Source organism: Trichechus manatus, unplaced genomic scaffold, assembly GCF_000243295.1.
Source record: "Trichechus manatus latirostris isolate Lorelei unplaced genomic scaffold, TriManLat1.0 scaffold00038, whole genome shotgun sequence".
Classification (NCBI taxonomy): Eukaryota; Metazoa; Chordata; class Mammalia; order Sirenia; family Trichechidae; genus Trichechus; species Trichechus manatus.
In genome coordinates, this window is record NW_004443974.1 from 11,097,304 (window position 1) to 11,121,808 (window position 24,505).

At 39.5% G+C, this 24,505-nt stretch overlaps 1 protein-coding gene across 1 annotated transcript in view; it reads left to right on the top strand.

The window, feature by feature from the left end:
- Positions 1–2,418: 2,418 nt before the first annotated feature.
- ZBTB43 (zinc finger and BTB domain containing 43) overlaps positions 2,419–24,505 on the top strand; it is a 26,985-nt gene continuing 4,898 nt past the window's right edge. Inside the window, exons 1-2 of the mRNA XM_004375678.2 lie at positions 2,419–2,522; positions 6,923–7,043. The gene's annotated coding sequence lies outside the window, so the exon portion shown is untranslated. The remainder of the gene's footprint in view (positions 2,523–6,922; positions 7,044–24,505) is intronic.

A 24,505-nucleotide genomic window follows, 5' to 3' on the forward strand; every position in this document is an offset into this window, starting at 1 on the left:
GTCCTTGATGCCATCTCACAACTCACCTGGTCTTCGGTCATTAGGGTTCAATGCATCAAATCTGTTCTTGAGATGGTCTCCAAATTCAGGTGGGATATATATTCAAGGTCATACTTTGGCTCTTGGTGGACTTGTTTTAATTTTCTTCAGCTTCCAGTTGAACTTGCATATGAGTAATTGATGGTCTGTTCTGCAGTCAGCCCCTGGCCTTGTTCTAATGATACTGAGCTTCTCCATCATCTCTTTCCACAGATGTAGTCAATTCGATTCCTGTGTATTCCATCTGGCGAGATGCATGTGTATAGCCACTGTTTATGTTGTTGAAAAAAGGTATTTGCAATGAATAAGTCGTTGGTCTTACAAAATTCTATCATGCAATGTCCAGCGTCATTTCTATCACCAAGGCCATAGTTTCCAACTTCCACATTCCAATCACCAGTAATTATCAATGCATCTTGATTGCATGTTTGATCAATTTTAGACTGCAGAAGTTGGTAAAAATCTTCAGTTTCTTTATCTTTGGCATTAGTGGCTGGGGCATAAATTTGAATAATAGTCATATTAACTGGTCTTCCTTGTAGGAGTATGGATATTATCCTATCACTGACAGCACTGTACTTCAAGGCAGATCTTGAGATGTTCTTCTAGACGATGAATGTGGCGCTATTCCTCTTCAATTTGTCATTTTCGGCACCATGACTGTCCAATTCAAAATGGCCAATAGTGGTCCATTTCAGCTATGAATTGTTGTTGTTGTTGTTAGGTGCTGTCGAGTCAGTTCTGACTCACAGCAACACTATGTACTACAGAACGAAACACCGCCCGGTCCTGCACCATGCTCACAATCGTTGCTATGCTTGAGCCCATTGTTTGCAGCCACTGTGTCAATCCATCTCGTTGAGGGTCTTCCTCTTTTTTGCTGACCCTCTACTTTACCAAGCATGATGTCCTTCTCCAGGGACTGATCCCCCCTGAAAACATGTCCAAAGTATGTGAGACGAAGTTTCGCCATTCTTGCTTCTAAGGAACATTCTGATTGTACTTCCAAGACAGATTTGTTCCTTCTTCTGGCAGTCCGTGGTATTTTCAATATTCTTTGCCAAGACCACAATTCAAAAGCATCAATTCTTCTTTGGTCTTCCTTATTCATTGTCCAGCTTTCACATGCATATGAGGTGACTGAAAACACCATAGCTTGGGTCAGGCGCATCTTAGTTTTCAAGGTGACAATCTTGCTTTTCAACACTTTAAAGAGGTCTTTTGCAGTAGATTTGCCCAATACAATGCGTCTTTTGATTTCTTGACTGCTGCTTCCATGGGTGTTGATTGTGGATTCAAGTAAAATGAAATCCTTGACAACTTCAATCTTTTCTGTTTATCATGATGTTGCTTATTGGTCCAGTTGTGAAGATTTTTGTTTTCCTTATGTAGAGGTGTAATCACTATGAATTAGCTCTTCTACAACAAGGGGCTCTAACCAGGTCCAATGAAGCCCTGGTGGCACAGTGGTTAAACAACCAGCTGCTAATCAAAACGTCAGGAGTTCAAAACCACCAGCCCCTCTGCGGCAGAAAAGATGTGGCAGTCTGCTTCCGTAAAAATGTATAGCCTTGGAAAGAGGCAGTTGTACTGTCCTATAGGGCTGCTATGAACCGTAATTGACTCAAAAGCAATGGGTTTGGTTTGGTTAAACAGCCCCAATGGAGTTCCCGGATGGTGCAAATAGTTAAGCACTACACTACTAGCAGAGGCTCCTGGGAAGACCCGCCTGACGATATGCCTGTTGATCTGCCTCCGAAAGGTCACAGCCTTGAAAACCCTATCGAGCAGTTATACTCTGCACACCTGGAATAGCCAAGCGTTAGAATCGACTCCACAGCAACTAACAACACGTCCAAAGGTAAAAGGCTAGAGGCCCATCACGGAGGACCTCTCTTCCACACTAATAGGTGTGTGTGTTTGGGGTCGGGGAGAATTTTTGGGAGCAGAGGAATTGGAGTGTAGAGGAGGCGCGCCTGTCCCATCATCTACCACACAGGAGCCCAGCACAACGCCAGCCACACAGAAAGTACTAATCCTTTCATTGAACATTTACTGAGTACCCACCATGTGCCAAACGGCGTAGTGTGCGTCGTGGAGGATTTTACACAATCTCTGCTAGGTAAGCTGAGACATGTGCAAATTTATAAAGCGTTTGAAGACTCAGTATTGCTCCCCGAATTCCCAGCGTCAGACCCGGATTTCCTTATCCGGATTGACCGCTCAAAGCCGTACTGCGCAGGCGCCAGCTATTTCGTTTGGCTCTACCGACGCTCCGCCCCGAACGAGCCTACCGCATGCGCACACCCCTTTCTCTCTGACGCACCCCCGGAAGCACAGTTTTGGGGGCGGGACCGAGAGGCATTTCCGGGGGCGGGAGCTGCAGGCTGAGGCGGTGGCGACGGCAACGGCTTTAACGGGCCTCTACCTGGCGACGTAGAGGACCCTGCGGGTGGGGAATGTGAGTGTGGAACCTTTGGCAGGTACGGCGAGATCGGGACAACGGGCAGCGAGGGAGGAGGGAAGGAAGCCAGGGAGGTTTAAGGGTTTCTCTGCAGGCTCCGGCGTGCGCTCGCCTCTGACCCCGCCGGGCCCATTCCGACGACGGGGATGCTGAAGCCACGCGCGGGAGGTTGGAGTCCTGGCACCCTGGTCCAGATACCGCGGTCTCAAGCCCGTCCAGCGCGCCAACCGTGACACCGAGGCCTTTGGGGTAGCGTCTCGCCCAAGGTCACCCTCCAGCGGTGGAGCTTGGCTGGCCTGAGCGCTTAGAGATCTCGCCCCCGTCAGTCCCTCGGCCTTTCGGGGCGCTGGATGAGCGCTGCCTGGCGGCCTCGGGTCCGAGCCACCCGCGCACGAGGCCTTGTGAGGCAAGGCCATGAAAAAGGCTGCGCCCGGACTTCGATCTGTCTCTGTCTCCCTCTGTTTCATTTCTGTCACTCTCCCTGTAACCTGTTGTCACCTGCCCTTTCTGTCTTTGTACTTGGACCGTGTCAACTTTGTATTTCCACTTTGCGTCTCTCGAGCCCATCTCTGTGTATCTGGACCCTGCCTTTATCTCTTTCTCCACCTTGCTTCTGTGTCTATCGACCCTGTCATCTCCTCTAGTCCTTACTCTCATTTATGGCCTGCCTTAGTACGTGTCTTTGGCCGTCTGTTTCTCTCTTTCTCCCAATGTCTGTGTCTTTCTTGTCGCTCTCCTAACTGGTTGGGTATGGGCGGATTGGAGCAGGCCTGCCCAGACCTCTGAGCCATGGAAGGTGACTCATGACCCCGTAAAGCTCCCGGCCCTGGTGACTTTCTCAGTGACTCGGCTGCAGTCTGGCCTCAACTCTGACAGGTGTCAGACATAACTATGTGCCCAACGTAACTTAAGTGTCAGGGTGCAGTAGGGCCAGGCTAGCAGACAGGTGACCATCTCAGGGTCGTAGCAGCTAATGACTCCTTGCCTTTTCTTGCCTATGGTTTTTCAGGCCTGCATAACCCCCCACAACCCCCTACATCCCTTTACCCCATCCCCTTATCCCAGGATGATCTCTAGATCTCTCAGGAGTCTGCTCTTTGAGTTACAGCTGCTTACCCAGGCCTGACTACAAGCTAAAAAGGGTTCATGCTGAGATCCTCTGCTAGTGGGACTCCTGGAACAGTAGCAGGATTTCTGGGAGAACTGCATGCTTAGTTCAGAGATTATGTTAGTATGTACATTTAAGTTGTGAGAAACCTAATAATTAAAGGGTTCATTCTTTGCTTTACAAAAGTACTCAAGACTCCTGAAACTAGCAAGCTCTTTTACTACATGTGATTTTTAAAAATTCATTATGTGGCTTTTAGGAACATTTGGTTAAACCTACATTTATTGATGCCTGCTCTTTGCACATCAGTGGGTACTGCCAAGGAGAGACTATGGAAGGTTCTTAGAGAAAGAGAGTTTAGTTAAAGCGAAAATAGATTCTTGCCCCGACTCTCCTCCCTCCACCTTCCTTGGATTTCGTGCAAAAATCTGCTGCAAGTAGGAAACTTGAGGAAGATTTTAAAGAAATCTTCTCAGGAAAAGATCTTTATCAAAAGAAAACTCTTAGGGTTGGAAGAATAGCTCTTTTATTATCATAATGCAAAATTGTGTGTTTTCTGATTGGGAGGCTTTTATGTTCTCTTATTTAAGCTATTAGTTTATCTTAAGGTAGTTTATCAAGCTTTCTTATAAAGATGTAGCAATTGAATTACTACCATATTTTATTGAATCCTAGTGCTGTTGATTATTTTATGCACCACCAAGGAAGAACACTGCCAATTAAATAAACTGTGACATAATGCTTTCTTATTACTTAGGCTTTTTATTTTATTCTTATTGAAAGCACTTTCAGACTTAGAGTTTTTAAAAATAATATCATTCTAATGCATATCTGTGGGACAAAGAATTTGTTTTGATGCTTTGACTATGGTTTCTGAAAATAAGCTGAGCAATTAAGATGTTCTTTGTCTTTCTAAAACAGCCAGACCAAACTTGTTGCTGTTAGGTGCCATCAAGTTGATTTCGACTCCTAGCAACCTCATGTGACAGAGTAGAACTGCCTCATAGGGTTTTCTTGGCTGTAATTACAGAAGCCTACCACCAGATCTTTCTCCTGCAGAGCAGCTGGGTAGGTTTGAACTGCCAGCGTTTCGATTAGCAGTGGAGCTCTTAACTACTTGCACTACAAGGGCTTCTTAGGCCAAACTTAAGCCAGTGTAAATAAGTAGGGTTTACACAGACCCTCCCCTGGCAACAGGCCTCAGGAAGGGAGGGGGGGATATGATGCAGTAGATCTATCACATGTACGCATTAAGGCCCAAGTCATGCTAATTCATTGAGGTCCTAATGACTAAGGGACCCTGGACCTTGGGGCGCTCTCTTTGGGGCCTCCAGGATCAAAGAGAACATCCATGCACAGGAGAGGAATTGGCAAGTTCCTAGGGACAAATGGAGGCCCAGTGCTGGGAACTCTTCCAGACCTTGCCTGATGTATTTCTACGCTTGTATGCTTTCTGGTTATAATAAATGGGTAACTGTGAGTATAGATAACAGTCTCCATTGATTTTCTGAGCCATTGTAGAGAATTAACAAACTCACAGGGGCAGTGAGTCAGCAGGGGCTGGCAGTACAGGGTGTATTTGTGCAAACCCAGCTCTGGGTGGCTGGGTGATGGGGAAAAGCTACAGAGGCAATCAATGAAGGATAGAGTCCTCTTAGCTTGTGAACTGGTTCCAGAGGGAGGGAGGCCAGCTGGTCTGAAATGCAGGGGGCTGTGCAGACTCTTGAGCCTACGGCCGCTCCCTGATGACCTGGCCTCAGGTGGCCAGGGATGTTTTGACCCAGCTTAGGATAGCGTAGTGGTGGTGTAGTTGTTCAGAGTTTGGCTGCTAACCAAAAGGTCAGTAGTTCCAATCCACCAGGAGCTCCTTGGAAACCCTATGGAGCAGTTCTACTCTGTCCTGTAGAGTCGCAATGAGTTGGATTTGACTTCACGGCAACAGGTTTGTTTTTTATTTATTTTTGTAGGATAGCTGGGGGTGAGGTCTGATCTAACACTTGGTGGTTAGTGTCAGAGAGAGGAATTGCCACTGAAGCAGCTGGTGATGAGTGCAAGTGTGGGAAGGTGAGGCCTGGATCCACCTCCACCTAGGAATTGGATTCATGCTGATTCTTCCTATGCACAGTTAGTGATAAAGCTGGGGTTTGCCCACCTTGCCCCTTTTATAGCTTCGCAATATATGAAAAGGAAAACAGTAAAATAAATTGGTTTAAGTGTTCATTAAACTTCTTAACATTCCAAGTCCAATTCTTCTGAATACTTTTCAATTTAGAGTCATTATTTATGTTTGTGTTTTTTCTGTGCCATGTTATCTTTCGTGCATCAGAAACGGTGGTGAGGCTCTCAGGAGTGCTCTGTCATGGTCTCAGGCAGTGATAACTATGTTAAAACTAGCACCTGGCCATCATATCCTGATTTCAGAAATTGTAAAATATGAAACAATACGCATCTTAGAATCAGTGGAATATGGTCTGTGTCATTTTCACAAACTTTTCCTTTTCGTCTTATTTATATTTGCAGTTAGAATTGAAAGATTTTTGTCTTATTTGTAGCATATTGGGGGAAAAACTTACTTTGTTGGTATATTGTTAATAATGTTCACGAAATGAGGGCTGTTTCTGCCTTCTGCTTTCTTGATTTGAACTTCTTATCTTGAATTGTAATAAATGTGAGGGTACAGATACAACCATTTCCTTTTTTATAAAGCAATAGGAGGATGATTGATAAGTGAAGGTTAGTGCCTGAACAATATCTTCTCCTTTGAGTTCCAAAGAGTTTACCAAAATGGAACTTTTGCCCCAGAAGTTTTAATTAAAACATTCAGCTGTGGCTTAAAATTGAAGGAAGTTGTGAATCAAACTTCATAAAGTTGGTAACTTGTCTTTTAAAAATGCTAAAATAGGTCTTACTAAGTTCTTTGACTAAAGTGTTCCAATTAGGAGACAGTAGAAGGATACTGATCAACAGTGGTCAGGAGACCAAAAACACTTTTCCAAAGGATATTTTACTTGTACAAAATTACAAAAGTATTTGCCAACATTGGTTTCTTAGTTTTGAGAGACATACGGGAACTCTGCATTATCTTTACAACTTTTCTGTAAATTAAAATTATCCCAACATAAAAAGTTTATGTAAAAAAATACAAAGGCAGAAGATAAGGTACAGAATGGAAGTTAATATAACCAAAGATACTAGTCTTGATTAGTTTTCTTTCTGCTACTCATGCACATATAGTTTTTATTTGTAAGGCACATGTACACAGTGAATGATACCAGCATCTCTTACGTTTTCAACATGATTTTTTCTTTCAGAGGTTAATGTGATTTCAGTTTGAAGCAAGACTGAACAATGGGTCTCTCTTCATTCATTCATATTGCTTTTTGATGACCATGGCATAAGGAGCTTTAATCCAGGAATACAACTTTAAATTAGGTAAGTTAAAGTTGCTAATAATACAATTTTTTAAATTATCTACTTCTGTGGTTTCTTTTTCAGCAAAAATAATGATGTAGTTTGTCTGGTTTTTAATTACTATAGACTGGAGTGTTCTCTTATTTCTTCCCTTCTGAAGAGGAAACACTGCACATTTTAAGGCCAGTCACTGCTGTACTTTGTACTGATAGGACATTTGATTTCAGAGAATCTTTTCTCTGAAGCAAGTTTTTTAACTTGGAAGTAATATTAAACTTAGAATTAGACTTCTCTTTGAAATCCTGACGTGCCACTTCTGAGGTGTGTGACCTTGGGCAGGTCTTTTAACCTCTCTGAGCTTCAGTTTACTCATCATTTAAATGACTGTGGTGATACAGAAATGTTGCAAGACCCAAGTTTACGTAGTGTACCTTGTCAGCTGAAAACCATTTGACTAATGTAAAGAACTTCAGTAAGCTTGGGGTATTGATATTTTTGTACCAGATACATTTGTACCAGTCTTTAAATTTACTAAAGCAACATTTACTGTGTTTAAATATGCTTTGTACAGTAAGCATGTAAATTACCATATGCTCAGATTAAGGAAATCCTTGGAGGACTTCAAGAAAAGTAGTTGTTGAATCTGCTTCCTCATTATATTGCTGTCTCCTGTTTTTAGGATATTTAAACAGTGTTTAAATAGTGTATAAAACTTGATGTACAGTTTATTCCTCAGCTGAAGAATAGATAGTGAGTGCTTTTAAACTCATCAAAGCTGAAAGGTCATCTAGTTAGGTGGTTCTTCAATACGTTGCCCTCAGTCCTCTACTTAAAATAAAATTAAAAAGGTGTTCTTGTACACCAGTGTTCATTGCAGTAGCATTCACAGTAGCCAAAAGGTGGAAGCAACCCAGCTGTCCATCAGCAGATGAATGGTTAAACAAAATGTGGTCTGTAGGTATAATGGAATGTTATCCCACCATAAGAAGAAATGATTTGGGTGTTTGTTTGTTTTTTAATTTTACTGTGCTGTAGGTGAAAGTTTACAGCTCAAGTTAATTTCTCATTCAAAAATTTATACACATATTGTTTTGTGACATTGGTTGCAATCCCCACAATGTGACAGCACACTCCCCCTTTTCACCCGGGAATGAATTTCTAATGCATATTGTGACATGGATGAGGCTTGAAAACATGCTAAGTGAAATAAGCCAGACACAAAAAGAACAGATATTATACGATCCCATTTATATGGAATATCTAAAATAGACAAATGCATAAACCAAAACCAGCCAAACTCACTGCCATTGAGTCAATTCTGACTCACAGCAACCCTATAGGACAAAGTAGAACTGGCCCATAGGGTTTCCACAGAGGGGCTGGTGGATTCAAACTGCCAGCCTTTCGGTTAGCAGCCCGAGCTCTTAACCACTGCGCCACCAAGGCTCCATAGACAAATGCATGGACAGAAAATAAATTCATGGTTACCATGGGCTGGGGGAGGGAGAGGAATGAGGAGTTATTGCTTAATGGGTGCAGAGTTTCTGTTTGGAGTGATGAAAAAGTTTTGGAAACAAATAGTGGTCATAGTTGCACAACATTGTTAGTGTCATTAATGCCACTAGATTGTACATTTGAAAATGGTTAAAATGGCAAATTTTATGTTGTGTGTATTTACCATAGCGAGGGGAAGAAAAAAAAAGATAGCCTCCATGAAGCATACAGGGAATGAGCTTGGAATTGGTGTGTTTGTTTTAGAAGAACTGTTGCTATGGAATTTTTTTTTTTTTTAATATGTACAAAGTGACATAAAATTGCAAATATTTTAATTAAGTCTGAGGATGGTGAATCATTTGCTCAGGGGTTTATGAATGGATTGTATATTATAATTATTTAGGTTATTTATTTATTGATGGGGGGAGGGGGAGAGAGAGGGAGAGAAAGAAAGAAAGAAATACTGTCTCACCTCTCAGGCCATAGAGGACCTGAATAAGCACTTTGACTTTAAGTCCCAACTTCACTACTTACTAGTTGTGTGACCGTAGACAAGTAGCTTAACCTTTTTGTCTATTTCCTATCTGTAAAATGAGAATAAAAATAGCTATTATGTGGGTTGTCGTGAAGATTAAATGAGATACGATATATAAAGTGCTTTGCACAGACTGTAGCATAATGTTTGCATTTAGTACATATTTGATGTTATTATTCCTGTTAATGATGACATTTTCCTAGTCACCCAGTCATGAAACTTCAAAGTCAGTATTGGTGCCTCAGTTTACCTGGCATTACTCTATCTTTTAAACAGCTTTATTGAGATATAATTCATCTACCATACAATCCATACATTTAAGATGTACAAAGTGTTCAACTTAAAGTTTTTTAGTATATTGTACACTTACCACCACAGTCTAATTTTAGAACTTTCATCCCCCTTAAAAAAAAACAAAAAAAATTACCCATTCGCTGTCATTCCCCACCCTACTCCCACCTCTAAGCAACCACGAATCTACTTTCTGTTTCTATGGATTTTCCTATTCTGGACATTTCATATAAATGCAATTACACAATATGTGGTCTTCGTAAAAGGTTTCTTTTATTTAACACAATGTGTTCGAGATTCATCCACGTTGTCACATATATCAGTACTCCATTCTTTTTTATTGCTGAATAATATTCCATTGTATGAATATACCATATTTTATTTATCTCATTATTTGGAGCCCTGGTGGCGCAGTAGTTAAGAGCTAGGCGGCTAACCAAAAGGTTGGCAGTTCAGATCTACCAGCTGTTCCTTCAAAACCCTATGGGGCAGTTCTAACTCTGTCCTATAGGGTCGCTGTGAGTTGGAATTGACTCAGCAACAAGTTTGGTTTTTGGTATTCATCGTTTGATAGACATTTGGATTGTTTCTGCTTTTTTGGCTATTATGAATATTGCTGCTATGAACATTCATGTACACGTTTTTGTGTGAATGTCATATGTTTTTATTTAAGTATATACCTAGGAGTGGAATTGCTGCGTCACGTGGTAACTGTTTGTTTAACTTTTTGAGTAACTGCCGAACTTTTCCAAAACAGCTGCACCATTCTACATTCTTAGAGGCAGTGAAGGGTTCCAGTCCCTCCACATCCCTGACAACAATTGTTATTGTCTGTCACTTTGATTATAGCCATCTTAATAAGTGTGAAGGTGCATGGGTGGTGCAAGCAGTTTGTGATCGGCTGCTAAACCTAAAGGTTGGCAGTTTGAACCCACCCAGTGGCTCTGCAGACGAAAGGCCTGGCAAACTGCATCCATAAAGATTACAGCCAAGAAATCCCTATAGAGCTTTTCTACTCTGTAACACATGGGGTCACCATGAGTCGGGGGCCGACTCAACAGCAACTAAACAACAGCAATGACTAACAATATTGAGCTTCTTTTCATTCATGTATCGTCTTTGGAGAAATGTCTATTCAAATCCTTTGCCCATTTTTTGCTTGACTTGTTTGTCTTTTTGTTGAGTTGTAGGAGTTCTTTATAGATTCTGAATATTAAACCCTTATCAGATGTATGATTCCCAAATATTTTCTCCCATCCCGTAGGTTGTCTCTTTACTTCCTTGATGGTCTCTTGATGCATGATACTTTAAAATTTTGATGAAGTCCATTTTATCAATTTTGTCTCTTGTTGCTTGTGCTTTTGGTGTCGTATCTAAAACTCAATTGTCAAAAACTAGGTCCTGAAGCTTTACCCCTGTGTTTTCTAAGAGTTTTATGGTTTCAGTTCTTACATTTAGGTCATTGATCCATGGTTAGTTAATTTTTGTGCATGATATGAGATGTGAGTCCAACTTCATTCTTTTACATGTGGAGATCCAGTTGTTCCAGCACCATTTATTGATGAGACTATTCCTTTTTCGTTGAATGGACTTGGCACCCTTGTCGAACATCAGTTGACCATAGATGTATGGACTTATTTCTGGACTCACTTCTATTCCATTGGTCTGTATATCTATCCTTACACCAGTACCAGACTGTATTACTGTAGCCTTAGAGTACATTTGGGAATTGGGAAGTGTGAGTCCTCCTACTTTGTTCTTCTTTTTCAAGATTACTTTGACTGTGGGAGCCCCTTGTAATTTCACATGGAATTTGAGGATTGGCTTTTCATTTTTGCAAAAGAGGCTATTGGCATTTTGATAGGGAATGCATTGAATCTAGAGATCGCTTTGGGTAGTATTGACATCTTAACAGTATTAAATCTTCCAATCCATGAATACAAGATGTCTTTACATTTATTTATGTGTTCTTTCATTTTTTCAGCAATGTTTTGTAGTTTTCAGTATATAAGTCTTTTATCTGCCTGGTTAAATTTATTCATATGTATTTTATTCTTTTAGATGCTATTGTAAATGGAATTTTTTTTTTATTTCCTTTTTAAATTGTTCATTGCTGGTATATAGTAACTGAACTGATTTTTGTGTGTTGATCTTGTACCCTGTGACTTTGCTGAACTCATTTATCAGCTCTAGTAACTTTCTTGTGGATTCTTCGAGCTTTTCTACGTATAGGATCATGTCATCTGCAAATAGAGATACAGCATTTTACACAAATAAAGTGCGCCTCTTATGTTTGTTTGCCAGCCGCTCCCTCCTCCCTGCAAAGTATTTGCATAAGTGGGCCTGAAAATTATGAAAATACCTCGCAGGGGGTGAGGAGGAGCAGCTGTCAAACAAACACACGAGATGCACGTTATTTGTGTGAAAATAGGATGTAGCTCAACTTCTTTCTGATTTGGGTACCTTTTCTTTCTCTCGCCTAATTGCTCTGGCTAGAACTTCCCGTGTAATACTGAATAGCAGTGGTGAAAGTGGGCATCTTGTCTTGTTCCTGATCTTAGGTGGAAAGCTTTCAGTCTTTCTCCACTGAGTGTGAGGTTCTCTGTAGTTTTTTCATAAACAATCTTTATCTTATTGAGGACTTTCCCTTCTTTTCCTATTTTGCTGAATATTTTTATCATGAAAGGGTATTAGATTTTGTCAAATGCCTTTTCTGCATCAATTGAGATGATCATGTGATTCTTTTCTTTGTTTTATTAATGTGGTGTATTATGTTGATTGAGTTTTCTCATGTTGAAATGCCCTTGCATTCCTGAGATAAATCCTATTTGGTCATGGTGTATAATGCTTTTAATATACTGTTGGATTCAGTTTGTTAGTATTTGCTGAGGATTTTCTGCATGTGTGTTTTAAGGGGTATTGGTCTTTGGTGTCTTTGTCTGGCTTTGATACCTGGCTAATGCGGATCCCATAGTATGAGTTAGGAAGGTTTCCTCTTCTGTTTTTTGGAAGAATTTGAGAAGGATTGGTATCAGTTTTTTAAATGTGTGGTAGAATTACCCAGTGAAACCATCTGGTTCGGAACTTTTCTTTGATAGGAGGTTTTTGACTACTGATTCAGTCTCTTCCCTTGTTATACGTCTGTTGAGATTTTCTATTTCTTCTTGAGTCAATTTAGGTAGTTTATTTCTAGGAATGTGTCCATTTCATCTAGGTTATATAATTTGTTGGTGTACAGTTGTTCATAATATTCTCTTATGATCCTTCTTGTTTCTGTAGGGCCAGTAGTAATATCCCCATTTTTCATTGCTGATTTTAGTTATTTGCATCTTCTCTTTTTTTTTTCTTTGTCAGTCTAGCTGGAGATTTGTTGATTCTGTTGATCTTTTCAAAGAACCAACTTTTGATTTCATCGATTCTCTATATTTTGCTGTTCTCTATTTTATTTACCTCCACTCTAATCTTTGTTATTTCCTTCTTTCTGATAGCTTTGGGCTTAGTTTGCTCTTTTTGTTCTAGTTCCTCAAGTTGTAAAGTTAGGTTATTGGCTTGAGATCTTTTTTCTTTCTTAAAGCAGTCATTTACCACTATAAATTTGCCTCTGACCCTACCTTCACTGTATCCCATAAGTTTGGGCATGTTATACTTTTATTTTCATTTGTCTCTTAAGTGTTTTCTGATTTCCTGTGTGATTTCTTCTTTGACCTATTGGCTCTTTAATAGTATGTTATTTAATTTTCGAATATTTGTGAAATATACAGTTTTCTTTGTTATTTATTTCTAGTTTCATTCCATTGTGGCTGGAGAAGATATTATGTATATGATTTCAATCTTTTTTGAGATTTGTTTTGTGACCTAGTGTATGGTCTATCCCAGAGAATGATCCATGTGCGCAGGAAAATGTGTATTATGCCATTATCATTGGGTGGAGTATTTTATATATGTGTGTTCGTTTATATATATGCACGTACATATATATGTGTATGTATATATGACTGTTATGTCTGGTTGGTTTATAGTATTGTTCAAGTCCTCTATTTCCTTATTGCTGTTTTGTCTAGATGTAAAATTTTCTTTTCATCACTGGTTTTTAAGTGATTTGATTATACTGTGCCTTGGTTTAGTTTCCTTCATGTTTCTTGTGCTTGGAGTTTGTTGAACTCCTTAGATTTATCGTTTTCATCAAGTTTGGAAAGGTTTTGGCTGTTATTTCTTCAAGTAGTTTTTTATCTCTCCCCACCTCAGAGACTCCAGTTATATGCATGTTAGGCATCTTGAAGTTGTCCAGGTCACTGATGCTATGTTCATTTTTTTCCGTCTTTTTTCTCTTTTATGTTTCATTTTGGGTAGTTTCTATTGCTATATTTTCAAGTTCACTAATTTTTTCTTCTTCAGTTTCAATTCTGCTGTTACTCCATTCAGTGTATTTTTCATCTCTAGAAGTTTGATTTGGTCTTTTTCTTATATCTACCCTGTCTCTACCTAATATTTTTATTTTTAATCTTTACTTTCTTGAACATATGAAATGTAGAATTGTCTCCCAATTGTATAAATCTTTGTCATTTCTGGGTTTGTTTCTAGTGATTGTTTTGTTTTGTTTTTTTCCTCCTTATTATAGATCCTATTTTCTTTTTATACCTGGTGTTTTTTGTTTTGTTTTTTTTAATTGAACGCCAGACGTGAATTTTACCTTGTTAGGTGCTGGATATTTTTGTATGATGTAAATATTCTTGTTCTGGGACACAATTAAGTTGCTTGGAAACAGTTTGATCCTTTCGAGGCTTCCCTTTAAGTTTCGTTTGGCAGGACCAGAGCTGCGTTTAGTCTAGGGCTAATTTGCCTCCACTACTGAAGCAAGACTCTTCTGAATAATCTACTTAAGGTTTTCCACTCAGGAAAGTTTTCTTCTATTAAATATTTTATTTGTTTAGTATCTCTACTCCATTCATTTTGTTCTGTCAAGAACACTAATTAACCATCATTGGGTTTCTAGTCTCTGTTCCCCTGTTCTATTATCTTGTCTTTTACCGTTTCATATTTTAACTTTTCCTGCATTCTTGTAGAAGTTCCCCAGAGTGCCTGCCACATCACTGATTCCATTTTCTGCAGTCTCAGTTCTGCGCTTTATTGCCTGTTCAAACTTCTATTATTAGTTTTCTTGACATCTTGTCTTTAATTTAATCTACTGTTTTTTCATATCAGTCTGCTATCTTGTCTCATCTTCCTTCTATTCAAGTCTGAAGTTTTTTCCTCATTGTGGGTGGATTGTTGAGGTTCCCTCACTGTCTACCTGAATGCTGTTAGAATCAACTCGTAGCACTTAAGCTGGAGGATGTGCTGAACCAGTTGACGCCAGGAGTTATCTTGAGTGGCATGACTGGGGCTGAAGCCTAGGCCTTAGGCACTCTTGGAAGGAGAGCTAAGTCTCTGTGCACTTTTGTGTTGGTAAAATTGCAATACCAGGGTCCTACTTTTTGTCTCTTTGGCCCAGCTGGCAAATGATAACTACGCCTTTGCCTCCTTCCTGGGGCTCCTGAGCCCCACCCTCTCATGTCAAGATTTTTTTTTTTTTGTCTAGTGAGGCAGTGTACAATCTTTGGTATCCCAATGCAGCCACCTCCAGATCTTGCCAATATGCAGGACCTGTCCCATGGCCCTCCCTGGCTTTTAGCTCTGGGCCCTCCCAATGAAGGGATGATAATAGCCCTCTGCCAGGATTACTGCTACTGAAAACTTTGTATATATAACAAGTGGAGTTGCAGGGGCATTATCTCCCTTTAATCTGGCCCCATCTCCAATTTTTTAAAAAGTTTGTGCTATGTGGATAGTACTATTCTCTAGTTCCCAGGATTTAGGCTAATTTTTCTTATTTCTTAGATTATTTTGGTCAGCATATTAGAGATGGGAAGAATTATATGCCCGCCTTCAAGTCTTTCTCTTACACTAAAGTTTATAGTATAGTAAATATAACTGTAGGACACACCAGGTCCCCTTCTCTGAATTCTGAGTTTATAACTCTCTTGTACTTTTATCAGGCTTTGCCTTGATTGACAGCATTGTGCACATGTGTTTTTAATCTCCCTTACAAGATTATAAGTTCTCTAAAGACAGTAGCATTTCTTGATCATCTTTGAAATCCCCAACAGTGCCTTGTATATAGTGCTGTATGATATTTTTAAGTGAGTTAATTACTTTTACGGAAGTCTTTTAAGCAGTTGAAATAGCAACTGTACTTTTAACATAGGTCACAGCTGCCTGTGAGTTTGTAAATATTGCTCATATAGCAGGAAAACCTGTAGGAGAGGTTTGAGCTTTACATAATACTAAGGACAGGGAATATATAGAAATATCACACTCATCCAAAGTTAGGGGCATAGGTCAGGTACCTATTAAAATACAAGGACTGTTACTACCTTGACACAGTTAGAAATAAAGATACACAAGATTTATTTTTGTAGAACTGTTTTTAAAGGTTTTGTTCTCAATTATTTAAATTTCACAACAGATTCTTGAAATCCGTGAGGAAAAAAAATGAGTTATTTAATAAATGGTGTTGGAAAAATAGGCTGATGATTTTGGAGGGAAAAGGGCTAGATCCCAACCTTACTCCTTATACCAAAATAAACTCTTTGTATATTAAAGGTTTAAGTGCTTTTTAAAAATTATACCAGGAAAAAAACTAAATACAGGCTTACCTCAGAGATATTGTGACTTCAGTTCTGGATCACTGCAATAAAGTGAATATCGCAGTCAAGTGAGTCACATGAATTTTTTGGTTTCCCAGTGCATATGAAAGTTATGTTTTACACTATACTGTAGTCTATTAAGTGTGAAGCATTATTATGTCTAAAAAAAAAATGTAAATACCGTAATTAAAAAATACACTTTATTGCTAAATGCTAACCATCATCTGAGCCTTCAGCAAGTCGTAATCTTTTTGCTGATGGAGGTCTTGCCTCAGTGTTGATGGTTGCTGACTGATCAGAGTGGTAGTTGCCGAAGGTTGGGGTGGCTGTGGCAATTTCTTAAAATAAGACAACAATGAAGTTTGCCACATCAATTGACTCTTCTGTTCACGAAAGATTTCTCTAGCATATGATGCTATTTAATAGTATTTTACCACAGTAGAACCTCTTTCAGAATGGGAGTCAGTCCTTTCAAACTCTGTTGCTGCTTTATCAACTAAGTTTATGTAATATTCTAAATCCTTTGTTGTCATTTAGACAGGGTTCACAGTAGCTTCACCAAGAGTAAATTCCATCTCAAGAAACCATTTTCTTTGCTCATTCATAAGAAGCAACTCCTCATCTGTTAAAATTTTATCATGAGATTGCAGCAATTCAGTCATCTTTAGGCTCCACTTCTAATTCTAGTTCTCTTGCTATTTCCACCACATCTGCAGTTACTTCCCCCACTGAAATCTTGAGCCCCTCAAAGTCATCCATGAGGGTTGGAATCAACTTTTTCCAAGCTCCTGTTAATGTCGATATTTTGACCTCCTCCCATTAATCACGAATGTTCTTAATGGCATCTAGAATGGTGAATCATTTCCAGAAGGTTTTCAATTTACTTTGCCCAGATCCATCAGAGGAATCATATGGTAGCTGTAAACAAAAACAAAAACCCATTGCCGTCAAGTGCATTCTGACTCATTGCGACCTTATAGGACAGAGTAGAGCTGCCATGTAGGGCTTCCAAGAAACATCTGGTGGATTCAAACTGCTGACCTTTTGGTAGCCTTACAAAATGTATTTCTTAAATAATAAGACTTGAAAGTTGAAATTACTCCTTGATCTGCGGGCTGCAGAATGGATGTTGTGTTAGCAGGCATGAAAATAACATTAATCTCCTTGTACATCTCCATCAGAGCTCTTGGGTGACCAGGTATATTGTCAATGAGCAGTAATATTTTGAAACATATCTTTTTTTCTGAACAGTAGGTCTCAACAGCGGGCTTAAAATATTCAGTAAACTGTGTTGTAAATGGATGTGCTGTCATCCAGGCTTTGTTCTTCCATTTATAGAGCACAGGTAGAGTAGATTTAGCATAATTCTTAAGGGCCCTAGGATTTTTTGAATGGTAAATGAGCACTGGCTTCAACTTAAAGTCACCAGCTGCATTAGCCCCTAGCAAGAGAGTCAGCCTGTCCTTTGAAGCTTTGAAGCCAGATATTGACTTCTCCTCTCTAGCTATGAAAGTCCTCAATGGCATCTTCTTCCAGTATGAGGCTGTTTCGTCTACACTGAAAATCCATTTAGTGTAGCCACTTTCATCAGTTATCTTAGCTAGATTTTCTGGATAACTTGCTGCAGCTTCTTCATCAGCATTTGCTGCTTCACTTTTCACTTTTATGTTATGGAGATGGCTTGTTTCCTTAAACTTCTTGAACCAACCTCTGCTAGATTCAGACTTCTGCAGCTTCCTCACCTTTCTCAGCCTTCATAAAATTGAAGAAGGTTAGGACCTTGCTCTGGATTAGACTTTGGCTTAAGGGAATGTTGTGGCCGGTTTGATTTTCTGTATAGATGACTATAACTTTCTCCATATCAGCAATAAGGCTGTTTCACTTTCTTAATCATTTGTGTGTTCAGTGGAGTAGCACTTTTAATTTCCTTCAAGAACTTTTCCTTTGTATTCACACCTTGGCTAACTGGCTCATGAGCTCTAGCTTTCAGCCTGTCTTGGTTTTTGAGATATCTTCCTCACAAAGCTTAGTCATTTCTAGCTTTTGATTTAAAGTGAGAGATGTGCCACTCTTCTTTTACTTGAACACTTAGAAGCCATTGTAGGGTTATTAAGTGGCCTGATTTCAGTATTGTCGTGTCTAAGGGAATAGGGAGGCCCGAGGAGAGGGAAAGAGACGGGGAGTGGCCAGTCGGAGGAGCAGTCAGAACACATACAACATTATCGATTAAGTTTCTCGTCTCACAGGGTTCGTGGTGCCTCAAAACAATTACAATAGTAACATCAAATATCACTGATCACAGAGCACCATAACAGGTATAATAATGACAAAAAAGTTTGAAATATTGCGACAATTACCAAAATGTGACACAGAGTCACTAAGTGAGCACATGCTGTTAGAAAAATGGTGCCATAGACTTGCTTGACTCAGGGTTAACGCAAACCTTCAATTTGTAAAAAAACGCAGTATCTGCAAAGTGCAATAAAGTGAAGCACAATAAAATGAGGTATATTTTTAATTATTTTCATTTTTTTTCTTAAAATACTCTTGGAGTAGGGAAGGACTTTCTAAGCCTGACACAAAACCCCAGAATCATAAAAGCAAAGATTGGTCAATTTACATAAATTTTATTTTGGCAAAAAATTCCATAAAGTCAGCAAACTGAGAAAAAAACTACAACATAGAACAAGGGGTTAATTTTTGAATTAAAACAAGAAAACTCTACCAGTCGAGATGAATAGCCCAGTTTATTTATTTGAGCAAAGGATATGACTGATGATTTATAGAAAGAGGAAATACAAGTGGCCTGTTTAGAGCATGAGTCTCATTCATAATTGTTGTTGTTAGGCGCCGTCAAGTCAGTTCCAATTTATAGCGACCCTATGTACAACAGAATGAAACACTGCCCAGTCTTGCGCCATCTTTACAGTCATTGCTGTATTTGAGCCTATTGTTGCAGCCACTGTGTCATTCCATCTCTCATTGAGGACTTACTCTTTTTCACTGACCATCTACTTTACCATGCATGTCGTCCTTCTCCAGAGACTGGTCCCTTCTGATAACATGCCCAAAGTACATGAGACGAAGTCTCGCCATCCTCGCCTCTAAGGAACATTCTGGCTGTACCTCCTAGACAGATTTGTTCATTCTTCTGGCAGTCCATGGTATTTTCAATATTCTCCTACACCATAATTCAAAGGCATTAATTCTTCTTCTGTCTTCCTTATTCATTGTCCAGCTTTCACATGCATATGATGTGACTGAAAATACCATGACTTGGGTCACGCGCACCTTAGTCCTCAAAGTGTGACATCTTTGCTTTTTAACACTTTAAAGAGGTCTTTTGCAGCATATTTGCCCAATGCAATCCATCATTTGATTTCTTTACTGCAGCTTCCATGGGTGTTGATTGTGGATCTTAGTAAAATGAAATCCTTGACAACTTCAATCTTTTCTCCATTTATCCTGATGTTGCTTATTGGTCCAGTTGTGAGGATTTTTGTTTTCGTTATGTTGAGGTATAATCCATACTGAAGGCTGTAGTCTTTGATTTTCATCGGTAAGTGCTTCAAGTCCTCTTCACTTTCAGCAAGCAAAGTTGTGTCATCTGCATATCGCAGGTTCTTAATGAGTTTTCCTTCATTCCTGATGCTGTGTTCTTCTTCATATAGTCCAGCTTCTCAGATTATTTGCTCAGTGTATAGATTGAATAAGTATGGTGAAAGGATACAACCCTGATGTACAGCTTTCCTGATTTTAAACCACACAGTATCTCCTTGTTCTGTTCGAACAATTACCTGCTTGGTCTATGTACAGCTTTCACGTGGGCACATTTAAGTGTTTTGGAATTCCCATTCTTCACAATGTTATCCATAGTTTGTTATGATCTACACAGTCGTTATGGATCTATAGTCAATAAAACACAGGTTAACATCTTTCTGGTATTCATAATTAAAGGCATGCAAATCAAAATAACGTGAATCGTGGATTTTTTACTTAGGACATTTGAATTTTTTTTTCTTGTTTGTTAATACCCAGTGTTTACAGGGTATGCGGAGCTAGACACTGTCATTTACTGTTAGTGGGTGTGTAATTTGGTGCAACATTTCTGGAAAGTAGTTTGGTAATTCATATCAGATTGTCAAATCCATAGGACTTTGACCTAGCAGTTCTGTTGGAAGAAATTTACCCTGTAGATATTTCCAAAGGTATATCAAGGTACTTAACATACAAATATCCATTGAAGCTTATAATTTTAAAACCCCCAAACAACTGAAATTCTGTCAGACTAGAACTGCTTAAATTATTATGCATCCATATAATTGAAAGCTATGCAGCCATTAAAAAGAATGAGTTGCCTCTTTTTGTGCTAATGTAGGATGATCTCCAAGATAATTAAGTGACAGAATCTAAATGCAGAATAGAATGTAGATAATGAACCCATTTGGGTTGAGGTTTTTAAATAATATATATAATTTTTTCTGGTATATATATAGATAAGTTTCTAGAAACATATACAGGAGTTTGTTAATGGTGCTTTCCTTTGAGGGCACTAGGAATAAATGATGGACAGTTTTTGTTTTTTTTTTTTACATCTTTCTATAATTTTTTTAATATATGCATATATTATCCTCCAATCCCACCTTCCCGTTTTTTTTCCCCAAATATCTAGAAGCAAAATTCCATAGTGGTGAGATCTTGCAGAGAATCTGTTTTCAGAACTTAACATGAGTCTAATATATGTATACTATATGTGAACTTTTCCTTCTGGAACCAAAAATACGTAGTTTCTGTCATTTCTAATTTTGTTTTAAATTATTATTTTAAGGTGCATAAAACCGTAAATTGATGCTTCATTCTAAAAACACTGTCTTTTCTCTTAAAATTACTAATAACTAATAATCTGATATTTTGGCATCTTAAAATAGCTGACTTTGAGAATATCAGTAGCTACATTAGCAGAATCATTATTAAGATTAAATTAAAAAAGGGGGTGTACACAATACTGGGGAAGCCAGCACAGCTTGTACAAGGAAAGGTCATGGAAGCTCCATCGACACATCCAAACTCCCTGAAGGACCGAATTGCTGGGCAGAGGGCTCTGGGGACCATGGTCTCAGGGAACATCTAGCTCGGTCGGCATGACATAGTTTATGAAGAAAATGTTATACATTCTACTGTGGTGGGTAGCATCTGGGATCTTAAAAGCCGGTGAGCAGCCATCTACTCCACTGGTCTCACCTCTTCAGGAGCAAGGGAGAATGAAGAAGACAAGATACAAGGAAAAGATTAGTCCAAAGGAATAATGGACCACAACTACCACGGCCTCCACCAGACTGAGTCCAGAACAACTAGATGGTGCCCGGCTACCCCCACTGACTGCTCTGACAGGGATCACAACAGAGGATCCTGGACAGAGCTGGAGAAAAATGTAGAACAAAATTCTGACTCACAAAAAAAGACCAGACTTAATGGCCTGACAAAGACTGGAGAAACCCTGAGAGTATGGCCCCCGGAGATCCTTTTAGCTCAGTACTGAAGTCACTCCTGAGGTTCACCCTTCAGCCAAAGATTAGACAACCGCATAAAACGAAATGAGACTAATGGGGCACAGCAGTCCAGGGACAAGGACTAGAAGGCAAGAGGGGACAGGAAAGCTGGTAGTAGCCAACTGAAAGTTGAAAAGGGACAGTGTTGACATGTCATGGGGTTGTTAACCAATGTCGTAAAACAGTAAGTTTACTGTTTAATGTGAAACTATTTGTTCTGTAAACCTTCATTTAAATTACAATAAAAAAAATTTTTTTTAAAAAGGGGGGTGTACAATCCCTTACACATAGTAATTACTCAAGAAACTTTAGTTTCTTCTCTTGACATCTTTTCCTAGCCCTCAAAAATGACTTTAAATCTTTGTTCGGGTTGTCTGTTTCTTTTATATCATATTTATATACTTGGTGTGTAGGAATCTTTGGCTAGACCATGTTTTTATGCAAATAATGTACACGTTTAACACTTTTTTGTCAGCCACGGAACCCTCTTGCACGTTATTTTCCTAGGTATGCTATGGATGTTTTGCGGGGGGGTGTTATTTACATGGGCGCATTATTTGCAAAAAATAAAGTACTATTAGAGTGAGGTGAAAATAGCACCGATAAATCTATTAGTTTGTTTTAATTTACTGCAGGATTATGGGGCATAAGCAGGATCTCTAGCAGAGTTTATTTTGAGTGCTGTTGTTAGGAATTGTCTCTAATGCTTGATTTACCCCATAAAATATATTAACAGTAATATCACAGGTAATCCTTTAGTCTTTGTTACAACTTTATCTTCAGATTGAGTTCATTTAGTTACAGGAACAGTATTTACTATTGTCTTTGGTATGTAGTGGAGCCCTGGTGGCATAGTGGTTAAAGTGCTCGCCTGCTAACTGGAAGGTTGGCAGTTCAAACCCACCAGCCACTCCATGGAAGAAAAGATGTGGCAGTCTACTTCCATAAAGATTTACAGCCTTGGAAACCCTGTGGGAAACCCTACTCTGTCCTATAGGGTCACTATGAGTTGGAATTGACTTGACGGCAAATGGGTTTTTTTTGTTTGTTTGATGGGTAACGCTTTAAACAGTTAGACCACCAGAGAGAAAGACTATCTTACCTTGCGGTTTCATTCTGCTTCTCATCATCAGAAGCTCTTTCTAGAGGGCCAAGATTCTGACATCAGCTAAGAGATACCCTCATATCGCAGGGCCTTAGCAAGTGTGCTCCTTTGGTGCTGAAGTTACCAGGGCACCATTGGTCTGGCCCCACCACTCCAACTCCCTCGTTCTTTGCTCCCTCCCTGAACTCTGGCCTAATGGTCTTCTTTCAGTTCCTTGAAATTGCAGAATTCATTTCTGCTTCAAAGCCTTTGCATATGCTTTTGCTTCTTCCCACAATTCTGTTTTCACATACTGTCTCACTCCAACTTGGCAAATGTGAGTTCCATCTGAGGCCTCTTAAAAGTTCCAGCATTTTAATAAGTATATTAATATATTAGGTATGTGAACAATATAGGTATATGAATATTTTAATATTTACTTTGTGTTTTTTTAAAATTTTTTCCCATACAAAAATTTATACATACATTGTTATGTGACTCTAATTGCTCTCCTCATACTGTGACAGCACACTCCTCCTTTCCATCCCTGATTCCCCATGTCCATTCAACCAGCTCCTAACCCTCTGCCTTCCCATCTCACCTTTGAACAGAAGCTGCCTGTTTAGTTTTCTTGTATCTACTTAAGCTAAGAGGCACACTCCTCACGAGTATCACCTTATGTCCCACACTCCAGTCCAATCCCTGTCTGAAGAGTTGGCCTCAGAAACTGTTTTAGTTCTGGGCTGATAGAGAATCCAGGGGCCATGCTTTCTGGGGTGCCTCCATTCTCAGACCATTAAGTCTGGTCTTCTTACTAGAATTTGAGTTCTGCACCCCACCTTTCTCCTGCTCCATCTGGGACTCCCTGTTGTGTTCCCTGTCAGAGAGGTCATTGGTGGTAGCCGGGCACCATCTAGTTCTTCTGGTCTCAGGCTGATGAAGTCTCTAGTTTATGTAGCCCTTTCTGTCTCTTGGGCTAATACTTCCCTTGTTGCTTTGGTGTTCTTCATTCTCCTTTTCTCCAGGTGGTTGGGACCAGTTGTTGCATCTTAGATGGCCGTTCGCAAGCTTTTAAGACCCCAGGCGTTGTTCACCAAAGTAGGAGGCAGAACATTTTCTTAATAAGCTTTGTTATGCCAGTTGACCTAGATGTCCCCTGAAAGCATGGTCCCGAGACCCCTACCCCTGCTACTCTGTTCCTCAAAGTGTTCGATTGTATTCAGGAAACTTCTTAGCTTTGGTTTAGTCCAGTTGTGCTGACTTCCCCTATAGTGTGTGCTGTCCTTCCCTTCACCGAAGATAATTCTTATCTACTATCTAGTTAGTAATAACCCTCCCCGTCCCTCCCCATCCTCGTAACCATCAAAGAGTGTTTTCTTCTGTATTTAAACCTTTTCTTGAGTTCTTATAATAGTGGTCTTATGCAATACTTGTCCTTCTGTGACTGACTAAAGTCACTCAGCATAATGCCCTCCAGATTCCTCCATGTTATGTTTCACGGCTCCATCATTGTTTTTTATCATTTCGTAGTATTCCATTGTGTGGATATACCATCATTTGTTTATCCATTCATCCCTTGATGGGCATCTAGGTTGTTTCCATCTTTTTGCTATTGTGAATAGCACTGCAGTGAACATGAGTATGCATGTATCTATTCGTGTGACGGCTCTTATTTCTCTAGGATATATTCCAAGGAATGGGATTACTGAATCGTATGGTGCTTTTATTTCTAGCTTTTTAAGGAAGCGCCAAATCAATTTCCAAAGTGGTTGTACCATTTTACATTCCCACCAACAGTGTATAAGTGTTCCAGTCTCTCCACAACCTCTCCAGCATTTATTTTG